The sequence below is a fragment of the Zonotrichia albicollis genome, chromosome 25, assembly GCF_047830755.1.
Source record: "Zonotrichia albicollis isolate bZonAlb1 chromosome 25, bZonAlb1.hap1, whole genome shotgun sequence".
Classification (NCBI taxonomy): Eukaryota; Metazoa; Chordata; class Aves; order Passeriformes; family Passerellidae; genus Zonotrichia; species Zonotrichia albicollis.
Window position 1 is genome coordinate 6,602,677 of NC_133843.1, and position 13,515 is coordinate 6,616,191.

General features: G+C 47.8%; 1 protein-coding gene across 4 annotated transcripts in view; it reads left to right on the forward strand.

The window, feature by feature from the left end:
• The window catches only part of PAX7 (paired box 7), a 153,459-nt gene that overhangs the window by 47,329 nt on the left and 92,615 nt on the right, over positions 1–13,515 (forward strand). The gene's annotated exons all lie outside the window — the stretch shown is intronic.

The window sequence follows — 13,515 nt, forward strand, 5'->3', positions numbered from 1 at the left end:
ACTGGGATCTCTCTCTGGCAATGGGATCTCTCTCTGGATCAGGGATCTGTTCCTGGCACTGGGATCTTTCCCTGGAATTGGGATCGGTCCCTGGCACTGGGATTTGTGCCTGGGACCAGGATCTGTCCCTGGATTAGGGATCTGTCCCTGGCACTGGGATCTGGGAAAACATGGAAAACAAGCAGGGCTGGTTCTGAGTTTTCCTCTTCTTTTGTGTTGGAGTTGGGATGAAATGTGTGATTCAGTGTTTCTTGTTTGGATTAAGGTGTTTATCAGTTTTTATCTGTGTTACAGGCTCAGAAACTGTGAGTTTGACAGTACTTTAACAAACTAAAAGTGGAGCTGTATCTTTCTCTTTATAAGGCTTTTTAAGGATAAATTGTTTCAATAACAAATGGTGCTTAAATTTTTTACTTTTAACTTAGTAACTTGTGCCTTGTAATGTAGATTTTTTAAAATCTAATTACACAATATTACTCAAACTTATGAAGAAGAAGGTGAAAAAAAAGGACTAGTTTCTGCCTTAAAACTTCTATCTTGTTTTATATATATTACTATATTCTATAACCTTAAACTCTAAGTTTTCTATTATGTGATATCATACACTTTTATTTAAATCGTACACTAATAATCTTTGTTTTAGTATTTCATTTTGGAAGTTTTCTGTATGGGTCAAGGTTACATGCAGTGTTCCTTTGGGGGTCAGCACAGAGAGTCTGAAATTCTCAGATATCAGGGATCCAACAGGCTGGAGCTCAGGGTGGGATCCCAGGGAGTTGAGCACCCCCAGCGTTACCCTGTCCCTGTCCCCTGTCCCTGTCAGGAGTGGCACGAAATTGATGGATCCCAGTGAGCTGGGCATCTCCAGGGTGTCCCTGTCCCTGGCTGGAGCCAAATCCCAGTCCAGGAGTGGCATGGATTGGGTGAAACCCAGCCCCAAACTGAACTGAGCATCTCCACGGTGACCCTGTCCCTGCCCAGGAGTGGCACAGATTGGGTGAATCCCAGCCCCAAACTGGAGCTGAGAATTCCCAGGGTGTCCTTGTTCCTGTCCCTGTCCCTTTCCCTGTCCCTGTCCCTGCCAGGAGTGGCACAGATTGGGTGAATCCCAGCCCCAAAGAGCTGAGCATTCCTGGTGTCCCTGTTCCTGTCCCTGTCCCTTTCCCTGTTCCTGCCAGGAGTGGCACTGACTGATGGATCCCAGCCCCAGACTGGAGGTGAGCATCTCCAGGGTGTTCCTGTCCCTGTCCCTGTCCCTGCCCAGGAGTGGCACAGATTGGGTGGATCCTAGCCCCAAACTGGAGCTGAGAATTCCCAGGGTGTCCTTGTTCCTGTCCCTGTCCCTTTCCCTGTCCCTGTTCCTGCCAGGAGTGGCACTGATTGATGGATCCCAGCCCCAGACTGGAGGTGAGCATCTCCAGGGTGTCCCTGTCCCTGTCCCTGTCCCTTTCCCTGTCCCTGTCCCTGCCAGGAGTGGCACAGATTGGGTGGATCCCAGCCCCAAAGAGCTGAGCATTCCTGGTGTCCCTGTTCCTGTCCCTTTCCCTGTCCCTGTTCCTGCCAGGAGTGGCACTGATTGATGGATCCCAGCCCCAGACTGGAGGTGAGCATCTCCAGGGTGTCCCTGTCCCTGTCCCTGTCCCTGTCCCTGTCCCTGTCCCTGTCGCTGTCCCTGTCCCTGTCCCTGTCAGCAGTGGCATGGATTGGGTGAATCCCAGCCCCAAACTGGGGCTGAGGATGAGGAGGAGCAGCCAGGCCCAGCCCTCGGAGCTGCCCCAGGGCCCAGAGGAGCCGTGGGGACAAACATGGACAGGGAATGTCCCCTCTGGTCCTTCCCACCAATGTCCCAACCCCCCGGTGCCACAGCCATGCCGGTCCCTGGGGCCTGGCAGTGTCTCCTGCAGGCCGGGATCAGGGCTGGGATCAGATCCTGGTAAATCCAGCTGTTATCCAGGATCAGATCCCTGTAAATCCAGGGATTGTCTGAGATCAGATCTCTGTAAATCCAGGAATTCCCTCTAATCAGATCCCTGTAAATCCAGCAGTTATCCAGGATCAGATCCCTATAAATCCAGGGATTGTCTGAGATCAGATCTCTGTAAATCCAGAAATTGTCTGGGATCAGATCCCTGTAAATCTAGGGATTGTCTGGGATGGCATACCTGAAAATCCAGGGATTGTCTGGGATGGCATACCTGTAAATCCAGGGATTGTCTGAGATTGGATTCCTGTAAATCCAGGAATTCCCTAGGATCAGATCCCTGTAAATCCAGGAATTCTCTGGGATGGGATCCCTGTAAATCCAGGGATTGTCTGGGATGGGATATCTGAAAATCCAAGGGTTATCTGGAATCAGTTCTCCCATCCCTGGTGCCCTACCCTGTAAGTCCAGGGATTCTCCAGGATCAGATCCCTGTAAATCCAGGGGTTATCTGGGATGGGATCTCTGTAAATCCCGGGGTTATTCAGGATCAGATCTCCCATCTCTGCTGCTTTACCATGTAAATCCAGGGATTCTCTGATATCACATCCCTGTAAATCCAGGGGTTATCTGGGATCACATCCCTGTAAATTCAGAGATTCTCTGGGATCAGGTCCTTGTAAATCCAGGGATTCTTTGTGATTAGATCCCTGTAAATCCCGGGGTTATTCAGGATGAGATCTCCCATCTCTGCTGCCCTTCCCTGTAAATCCAAGGATCCTCCGGGATCAGATCCCTGTAAATCCAGGGATTCCCTGTGATGGAATATCCCTGTAAATCCAGGGATTCTCCGGGATCACATCCCTGTAAATTCAGGGATTCTCTGGGATTGGATCTCTGTAAATACAGGGATTATCCAGGATCAGATCAGATCCGATCCCTGTAAACCCAGATACATCCTGGGCAGTCAGAAGCCTCCAGGTCTACACCCAAAATGGACAATGGGCACGAGTTTTTTAGAAAATTATAGATTTTTATCGCCATTTGCATATCAGGGGTTAATGCTCCAATTACAGCTGCAGGTGATGAAGTCATTTACCCCAAGTTTGCTGCCCCCCAACTAATTTTGTTTTTACTTTTGGGCCCTCAGGCTGGAGGGTGTCCTTGAGTTTCAGGCCCAGAGGAATTGTTGTGTCTGAATAAAACAGGAGAGCATCAGCTGAGAGAACAGGCTGTGGGGTTTGGAGCTCTACACTGAGGCAGTGCAAGGGCTGAAAAATAGAAAAGTTAAATCCTGAAGCATTGCTCTTCTTCCCTCTCTGAAAACCACGTTCACTCTCCTGTGAAAGTGTAAAAAGTTTAATAAAGGACAACAGGAGACAAGCACCACAGAGCAAAGCTTATTACGGCTGCACTGTTATCTTCAGGGATACTCTTTAAATAATTTTTCTATTACATCAGTCTGTTGTATTTTCATGGACATTTATGCAGAGTCAACTTTTTCTCTAAACCAGTTTATATGTTTTAAGAACAGTTTAGCCTGGCTCCTCCTTGGGTCAGGTTTTTAGAGCATGGGTATTCCTTGGTTGTGGTTTTAGTCATTTTTTAGCAATTTTTTATCATCTCCTGGTTTTGGGTCTTGGTCCTCACTGTTTTTAGATGGTGAGTGTTGATAGCTGGCAGATCTGTACAGGTGCCTTCCTCTTGTGTTCATTGGATGTTGTCCCATCCAAGCAGGCATTTAAACATGAATATGTATAAAACACAATATAAACACAATATTTAAACACAAAACACTATTTTACTACTATGTTTAAGCTTAATTGACAACAGAAACAAAAACCATATTCTTTATAACAAAGTTACTTTAACACTATGCATATAAAATTGACTTTAATATTTCAAAAAGCCAAGAATATCATATGATCTAATGCATTCACATATTATAATGTATAATATATTCATACACATATAATAATATATATTAATATATTATCATATATTATAAAATATAATATAAATTTATATCATTATATAAACAATAGAATTAGAAAGAATATATTATATAATTTCATATTATAGAAATAATAGAACCATAAATACTACATATAAACAATATAGTATTTTTTATATAATTATACATTATAATTATATATAATATAAATTTTATTTATGCTATATAAATAATATAATATAATATAATATAATATAATATAATATAATATAATATAATATAATATAATATAATAATGATATATATTTATAGAATATATAAATAATAGAATTATATGTATATATATATATATAAAATATATATATATATAATATATATATATATAAAATTAAATATCTATTGTATAATATGTATTACATTATAAAATATGATATCTATAACACCTCTCTCTGTCCGGGCTGGATCCTGCGCCTGCCACAGGCACGAGGCCATGAATATTGAAGTGCCAGAGGGGCCTTTTATGGAGCCCACAGATGTGCCGGGACTCGGGGCCGGCCCCATCACCTCGGGCCGCTTGAAAAGGCCGAACAAAAGCCCCGAGAGCGAGGGCGAGGGGCGGAGGGGGCAGGGAGGCGAGGAGCAGGAAAAAGTTGAAAGCGAAGAAAAGAGGGCTGGAGTTGATGGATATTCCATCTGTTTGTGGCCAGGGCATTCACAAAGGACGTGGCTCCCTGTCTGCCCTCCCTCCCTCCCTCCCTCCCTCCTGGGCTGCCGCCGAACGGTCGGGATGGGTCGGGTTTGTTCCCCTCTGGAAGGAGAGGAAAGTTTTGGGGTTTGTGATGGGTGTGGGGACAGGGCAGTGGGGCAGAGCCTCAGGATCAGCCTGTGGATCACACTGTTCTCTGGGATCTCATCTGGGATCAGATCAGCCTCATGGATCCCGCTGTTCCCATAGGGATTCTCTGGGATCAGATCAGCCCTGTGGATCCCACTATTCCCACAGGGAGCCTCTGGGATCACACCTGGGATCCAATCACCCCCATGGATCCCGCTGTTCCCACAGGGATTCTCTGGGATCAGATCAGCCCCATGGATCCCGCTGTTCCCACAGGGATTCTCTGGGATCAGATCAGCCCTGTGGATCCCACTATTCCCACATGGACCTCTGGATTCCCACCTGGGATCCAATCACCCCCATGGACCCTGCTGTTCCACAGAGATCCTCTGGGATCCCATTTGGGATCAGATTAGCCCCATGGATCCCACCGTTCTCACAGGGATCCTCTGGGATCTGGTATGGGATCAGATCAGCCCTGTGCATCCCACTGTCCCCACAGGGAGCCTCTGGGATCCCATCCGGGATCAGATCCCTGTGGATCCCAAATTGAACCTTTAACCAAAGGAAAATTCTGTCTGGAATATTTTTATATCTTTATTGGATGTAATCTTATCTAAGCAGGTATTTTCAAGTATCAGCTTTTTCATTAAGCTTAATTAACAACAGAAATAAAAAGTATATCTTTATAAAAAAGTCACTTGAACACTAGACAAATGAAATCTGTTTTAATATTTGTGAAAAGCTGATATTATAATAACAGTGCTGGGGACAACAAAATCACAGCAGGACAATTCTGCGCCACCTTTTCGGGCTCCTCGAGGCCCCGTTTGCACCTGGATGGGGTTGGTTTGCTCCTGCCCTGGAAAGAGAAGCTGGGAAGGCTGGGAGAGCTCCAATTCCAGCTTCTGGAGCTGCTGGTGGCAGGCCCAGCTCAGGAGAGGATAAATCTCAATGCCCACTGATCCTGGCTCGATCCGTGCCCTCCTGGGGAGCAGGAAGCTCGGGCTGTGCCCTCCCACCTCTCCAGCCCCACAGGCACAGCTTGGGATGGTGGATCCAGGGATCCCTGCATGCCTGAATCCCAAAGATTCCTCCTTCCTGCCCCACAGGCGAGGCCCAGTGTAGGATCTTGGCTGTAATCATGGGATGGGATGGGCTGGGTTGGGTTAGGTTGTGTCGCGTTGGGTTGGGTTGTGTTGAGTTGAGTTGGATTGGCTTGGGTTGAGTTGGGTTGGGTTGCATTGGGTTGGGCTGCGTTGGGTTGAGTTGGGTTTGGTTGAGTTGAGTTGAGTTGAGTTGAATTGAGTTGAGTTGAGTTGGACTGGGCTGGGTTGAGTCGGGTTGAGTTGAGTTGAATTGAGTTGGGCTAGGTTGGTCTGGCTTGGCTTGGCTTAACTTGGGTTGGCTTGACTTGTGTTGGTTTGGGACTAGCTTAAAATGGATCCAGCTCCATCCTCCTGCCATGGCAGTGACTCCTTCCACCATCCCAGGCTGCTCCCAGCCCTGCCCAGCCTGGCCTTGGACACTTCCAGGGATCCAGGGGCAGCCACAGCTGCTCTGTGCACCCTGTGCCAGGGCCTGCCCACCCTCACAGCCAAGAATTCCTTCCCAATATCCCACCTAAATCCCTCTGTGGCAGGGGAATTTGCTGCAGCTAAGTGAAGCACAAGAGGTGCAGCCACAGCCCTGCCAACCCCAATCCCACTCCATCCCTAATCCCACTCCATCTTCAATGCCACTTCATCCCCAATGCCACTCTGTCCCCAATCCTACTCCCTCCCCTGTACCATTTTATCCCCAATCCTGTCACCTCCCCAATCCTGCTCTATCCCCAGTCCCACTTCATCCCCAGTCCCACTGTGTCCCCAATCCCATTTTGTTCCCAATCCCATTTTGTTCCCAATCCCACTCTGTCCCCAATCCCATTTTGTTCCCAATCCCACTCTGTCCCCAATCCCACTCTGTCCCCAATCCCATTTTGTTCCCAATCCCATTTTGTCCCCAATCCCATTTTGTCCCCAATCCCACTCTGTCCCCAATCCCATTTTGTTCCCAATCCCATTCCCTCCCCAATCCCATTTTGTCCCCAATCCAATTTTGTCCCCAATCCCACTCTGTCCCCAATCCCATTTTGTTCCCAATCCCATTCCCTCCCCAATCCCACTCTGTCCCCAATCCCATTTTGTCCCCAATCCCATTTTGTTTCCAATCCCATTCCCTCCCCAATCCCATTTTGTCCCCAATCCCATTTCATCCCCAATCCCATTCCCTCCCCAATCCCATTTTGTCCCCAGTGCCGCTCCCTCTCCAATCCCAATCCTGCTCCCTCCCCACCTCTCCCAGCTCATTTTTAGGGCAGCACAGCTGGCAGGGACAGGGAGGGGAGGGCAGGGCCGGGGCTGGCGAGCAGCCCCCGCTCCCCTCGCCCCATCCCCGTAATGAATGCGCCCCCACGCCCGGCTCTGCCATCCCGCTCCCCGCACCGGCTGCGGCTCCTTGTGGAGCATCCCGGGCTCAGGCTGAGCCTGGAGGGCCTCGCTGGGGCCGGCTGCTCCTAATCCTGTTGATTAATTTAACTCCGGCTGGGCCAAGAGGAGCCCAGGAGCTGCGGCTGGAGAGGAGGGAGGCGGAGGAGACTGGAATGGGGACGGGGACACGGCCAGCGCCGACTGCAGACGGCTTTTCCTGGTGCCCTCATGCAGTTCCAGCCTTCTCCTGCCCCTTCCAAACCCCTCCAAAGGGCTCCTGCTCGTTCCTCCCCAATTTGAACCCAGGCTTTGCTCAGGAATGGAGTTTGGGGCTGTAATTCCCACATTTCCTCACGCTGAATGAGCCCCGGGACAAGGCCAGGCTTCCCTTTGTCGTCTTTCCCCGGCTGCTCCAAGGGGATTTATTCCCGTTCCCAGCCCTTCCTGAAGGTGCAGGACTCGGCAGTGCCCCACACAAACCCTCAGCAGGCCCCTCCACAGGGCCACTGCTCCCCTTGGCTCCCAAAAATTGTCCAGACATTGGAATATCCCCCTCGGAGCAGCGGGAAGAGCTTCCCACTGCATCCCAGGATGAAGCCTCTGCCTTTTTATTCCTGAAATTACCATTTCTTTCGAAAAGCAAAGAGATTTGGGCAGTTTGGGCTTTTCATTCTGAGCTGCAGAGCAGCTACTCTGAAAAACAGATGAAAAAACAATGGAATTGTTCCTAAAAAACCCAAATACAGTGGGATGAGCTTGACTCCTGTAACCCACATGCTTCTCTCCTGGCATTCCCTTCTCTCCTGACTTTCCCTTTTCCCTTCAGTTTTCTCTTCTCTCCTGGCTTTCCCTTCTCTTCTGGTTTTCCCTTTTCCCTTTGGTTTTCTCCTTTGTTTTCCCTTTTGTCTTCAGTTTTCCCTTTTCAGATTTCCCTTTTCAGTTCTCTCTTTTCCCTCCAGTTTTTCCTTTTCTTTTAACTTTTCCTTTTTCTCTTCAGTTTTTCCTTTTCAGTTTCCCCCTTTCCCTTGTTTTCCCTTTTCTCTTCAGTTTTCACTTTTGTTTTCCCTCTTCTCTTCAGTTTTCCCTTTTCCCTTCAGTTTTCCCTTTTCAGTTTTCCCTTTCCCCTCAGTTTTCCCTTTTCCCTTCAGTTTTCCCTTTTGTTTTCCCTTTTCTCTTCAGTTTTCCCTCTTCTCTTCAGTTTTCCCTTCTCTCTTCAGTTTTCCCTCTTCTCTTCAGTTTTCCCTTCTCTCTTCAGTTTTCCCTCTTCTCTTCAGTTTTCCCTTTTCCCTTCAGTTTTCCCTCTTCTCTTCAGTTTCCCTTTTGTTTTCCCTTTTCTCTTCAGTTTTCCCTTTTCAGTTTCCCCCTTTCCCTTGTTTTCCCTTTCCTCTTCAGTTTCCCTTTTGTTTTCCCTTTTCCCTTCAGTTTTCTGTGTTCCCTGCCTTGTCCTGGGATGTTTTCCCCTCCTCTCACTCCCAGCTCTGATTTTCCCGTCAATCTTTCCCGGGATGGGTTCCCGGTGGAGCCGCTGCCGGCCAGCCCGCTGCTTCCCATCCTTCATCCTTCCCACCCAGGGAGGAGCTGCTGGAAATTTCTGCACCTTCCCCTTTGCAGGCTGAGCAAGGCTAAAACACCACCAGGGCATTCCTGAAGCAAAAATCTCTGGAAATTTGGATGAAAAATTTGGGTGAAAAATTTGGGTGAAAAATTTGGGTGGAAAATTTGGGTGTCCCTCTGCTCCTGCTGCTGTCAGCCACTGCTCACACAGGGATGGGTTGGGAAAAATGAAGGGTTTGAGTTTGGGGTGAATCCTCAGCTTGGGATTCTCCACAGCTTTGGAGAATCCAAAAGAGAATCTGAAAAAATTCCTTCGCCCAGGATTTTTCTCCTGGGAAGCTGAGAAGCCTCAGAGAATAGGAAAACAATTTTTATCTCATTTGCTTCTCCTCTGTTTTGCTCATGTGGAATGTGTTTGGAGATTGTTTACCCACAGGTGATTGTTCCATTGGATTCTGAATCCAGTGAAATATTCCTGTTTCATTGGATTCTGGTGTGAGCTGTTTTCACTCTTTGGTCAATGAGTGTCAAGCCGTGTGAGGACTCTGGAAAGAGTCACGAGTTTTCATTATTATCTTTATATATATATATATATATATATATATATATCCTTTCTGTATTCTTTAGTTAGTATGGTTACTGTAGAATTCTTTAATATAATATAGCATTATAAAGTAATAAATTACCTTTCTGAGAATATGAATAATGAATGAATTAGCTTTCTGAGAACATGGAGTTAGATGCACCATTCCTGCCTTCGTCATGGCAGGAATGGTTTTGTATTTTTTGGTATATTGTATTATTTTGTATTATTTTGTATTATTTTGTATCTTGTATTTGCATTCCCTGCAAATACAATACAGGAGCTTTGGGGAGAACGTGGGAATGGATTGTCCTGGATATTGCAGCTGGTTGGGAATGGGAGCGACCTGTGGGGCTGGGAGCTGAGGGAGCTGCTCGTGGGGCGTGCTGGATGTGCCGGGAGCCCATCCCAGCTGGAAAACATTCCCTGTCCTTCCCCACATCCCTGCCTGACAGCAGCAGCTGCTCGGGCTGGGAGCAGCTGTTCCCAGCCATTCCCTGGGAGTTTTCCTCGGTTCCAGCTTTGAGGTCGGGCTCTTGGAGCCGGGCACTTGGCACCGGGAGCTGTGGCTGCTGTTCCCAGCCCTTCCCGGCCCCCGGGGTCACTGGGGTGGGGGGTGGCTCCTGCTGGCTCTGGCACGGCTGGAAAATGGGGATAGCGTCTGGCAGGAGACGTTGGGAAGCTCGGGAATGGATGGAGAGGCTGATCCTGATCTTGGTATCGGTTATCTCAGCCCTTTTCACCCCAGAATCAGCCCACAGTGGGGACAGAGGGTGACAATCCTCTCCCAAAACCTCATGGACAAATCAGGGATCCTTTAGCAAGAGCTGGGTGGGGACAGTGGATATTTTTGCTCCTGACAAAGGAGGAAATGACAAGGAGGACTCCATCTTGTCAGAAGGCTAATTAATAACTTTATTACACAATATTATTCTATATTATATTACACTATATTACATTACATGTAAACTGAATCTGCCAAGAACTCAACTCTGCACGCCCTGCTCTGAATCTCACGACTCTCAGCCAACAGTCCCAACTCACACACACCTGGATTCAATTGATCAGTGAATCAAAATATTCACACCAGAATCCAGTTATCAATTCCCTTCAGGTAATTGATCAATTCCCTTCAGGTAAACAGTCTTCCACAATGTTTGTACACAATTCCACTTGTGAACAGACACAGGAGCAGTAAATAAGAATTATTTTTCCTTTTTCTGAGGTTCAGACAACGTGGAACCCAGAAATATTCTTGGGAAGAATTGTGCCTTGCTTTTCTCTATGAAGAGAAATGTGGCAACAATGAGGTTTCCCTTCCCAGGTGGAATTTGGCCCAGATCCTTTCCCGGGTGGTTTTTGCTGCCCCTGGGAGCTCTGGATCCCAGGAGTGGGATGGGAGGAGCAGCCAAGCTCCTTCAGGATGGAGCAGCTCCACGGAGGAGCTTCAGGGAATGTGCTGGAGCTTTCCAGATGTGCCTTTGCTCCTCCAAGGCCCAGATGTGTGGGCTCCTACCTGCCCCGCATCATCTGGGGCCCAGATGTGCAGCCCTGCTGTCCTCAAGCACAGATGTTCCTTCTCCTGGAGACCCCAGAGCTTCCCTAGAAGTGGCCAAATCCCAAAAATCTCGTTTAGAAACAAATTCTGGCCACAAATTCAACGTGTGGGAGAACTTGGAATTTTTTAGGATTTTTTCTTTAGTATTTTTAAAACATGGGACAGTTTCTGCCCCTCTGAAGCCATCAGGGAATTTCTCACTGATTTTGGGGGAAGAAATTCAGAAGTTGAAGGGGTTGGATCTAAAAGCTGAACATGTTTAAGGCATTTAATGGGATGGAGGGAAAGGAGGGAAAACCTCTCCAAGGGATGTTTTTTCCTCCAAAAACAACCCCTGGAGCAGAGCTCCCCTGCATCCAGCACCTTCTCCGAGGTCCCACAAGCCCCGGGACATAAAAGGAATTTTGTCAGGAATGCAGAGGCTTTTTGTGGTGATCTCAGTACAAACGAGGCGGCCCCGGGGGGATCTGAGCCTCCCAAACCCCCCCCAGCAGCTGTCGGCAGCCACAGCTGCAGCTCCCAGCGCTGCCAAGAAGAAAAGCAGATTTTTGGGTGATGATAATATAGGAGCCGAACAAAAAAGGGGGAAAAAACCAGGCTGGAAAACACGGTTAGAGACTTCAGGGAACTTTACGGTCAAGCAGAGCTTATGTAAGCCCTGCTTTAATCCTAAATTAGCAAAGGTTCGCCTGGAAGAAAAAGGGACTTTGCTGTGAGCACGATTTGGTTCTGGCTCTCAGCGAGGCTGGGTGGTTCCTGTGGAAAACAACAGCCAGGCTCGGGAAGGGAAAAAAATCAATTAATGCAGTGAATCCTCTGTTTTACTGGGAAAGAAGGAAGAGGTGGCAGGGCCAGAGCTGTCCCCAGCTCGGAGGTTTCCTGTGTCACATTGTCCCTTCTTTGCTTCCATGGACTGGGGGCACATTTTGTGGCTTGTGACGGTGTTCACAGGGGTCTGAGGATGAGGGAAGAGATGAGGATCTGACTCCATGTTTCAGAAGGCTTAATTTATTATTTTATGATATATATTATATTAAAACTATACTAAAAGAATAGAAGAAAGGATTTCATCAGAAGGCTGGCTAAGAGTAGAAGAAGAAAGAATGATAACAAAGGTTTGTGGCTCGGCTTTCTGTCCGAGCCAGCTGGGCTGTGATTGGCCATTAATTACAAACATCTAACATGGGTTAATCAAAGATTTACTTGTTGCATTCCACAGCAGCAGATAATCAATGTTTACATTTTGTTCCTGAGGCTTCTCAGCTTCTCAGGAGGAAAAATCCTAAGGAAAGGATTTTCCATAAAAGATGTCTGTGACAGTGGCTGGGCTGAGACCCTCCAAAATCAACATCTGCACCCCACAGGGAACCCATAACCCCCACATGGAACATCTCTGGAGCTCGGGATTGCTCCAGGAGAGACAACATTGGAGTTTCAGCTCCTCCAACAGCTGCTGAGGACCTGGGGCATATCCATGGGGGGCTTTCTGCTTGATCTCCAGCCAAAAATGGGGCAAAACTGGGTTTATTTATTCCAGCTGGGTTCACCAGAGCCTCAGGAGTGCCTGGTGCTGGGATCAAGAGAGGGAGAAGGGAAAGGGAAAGGTCTAGGTGGAGGAATAAGTGACTGATAAAACATTGGGGAAGGACTGGATGGTGCCTGAATTCCGTAAGAAATTTGGGAGCTGAAGAGCTGAGTTGTCTCCTGTGGACAGCCCAAATTCCAGGAAAGCTGAGCTGGAAGGGTTTTTCCCATCTGTAAAAACCCCCAGTTGTTCCTCTTTCTTTTCCTTCCTCAGGTTTAAAAACTGAAATCTTCAAGCCAATCCTTGATAAAACACAGGAGGAAATTGGGCAGCACAGAATTTTTTGACAGCATTTCAGTTCTTGCCTTTTTCGGGGCAAAATGGGCAACTCTGAAAGAGGAATTTCCAGGGAAAAGTGGAAATTCCTTGAAATAAGCCAAACACTGACAGTTCTTTTCTCTGTAACAGTTTGAATCAGGGACTATGGGTTCCCCTTTTCCCGTGAGAAGTTTTGATTTCCCAAGGTTTTCTTTGCAATGTGGGGGAAAATTAAGGTAGTAAATTTCATAAACAGCATAAAAGGAGTGGATGTTCTGTCCATGGGACAGAGAAACTGGAAATTCCTCATCCCTGGGAGTGTCCAAGGCCAGGCTGGACAGGGCTTGGAACAACCTGGGATAGTGGAAGGTGTTCCTATAGGGGTGGAATGGGATGGGATGTAGGGTCCCTCCCAGCCCAAACCAGTCTGGGATTCCAGGTTTGTCATGGCTGTGGAATTGAGGTACTGGGATTCCAGGTTTGTCATGGCTGTGGAATTGAGGGTCTGGGATTCCAGGATTCCCATGGCTGTGGAATTGAGGAACTGGGATTCCAGGATTCCCATGGCTGTGGAATTGAGGAACTGGGATTCCAGGATTCCCATGGCTGTGGAGACAGGGACTGGGATTCCAGGGTTCCCATGGCTGTGGGGTTCCAGGATTCCCATGGCTGTGGAGACAGGGACTGGGATTCCAGGGTTCCCATGGCTGCAGGATTGAGGGACTGGGATTCCAGGATTGTCATGGCTGTGGAGACAGGGACTGGGATTCCAGAACTCCCATAGCTGTGGGGTTCC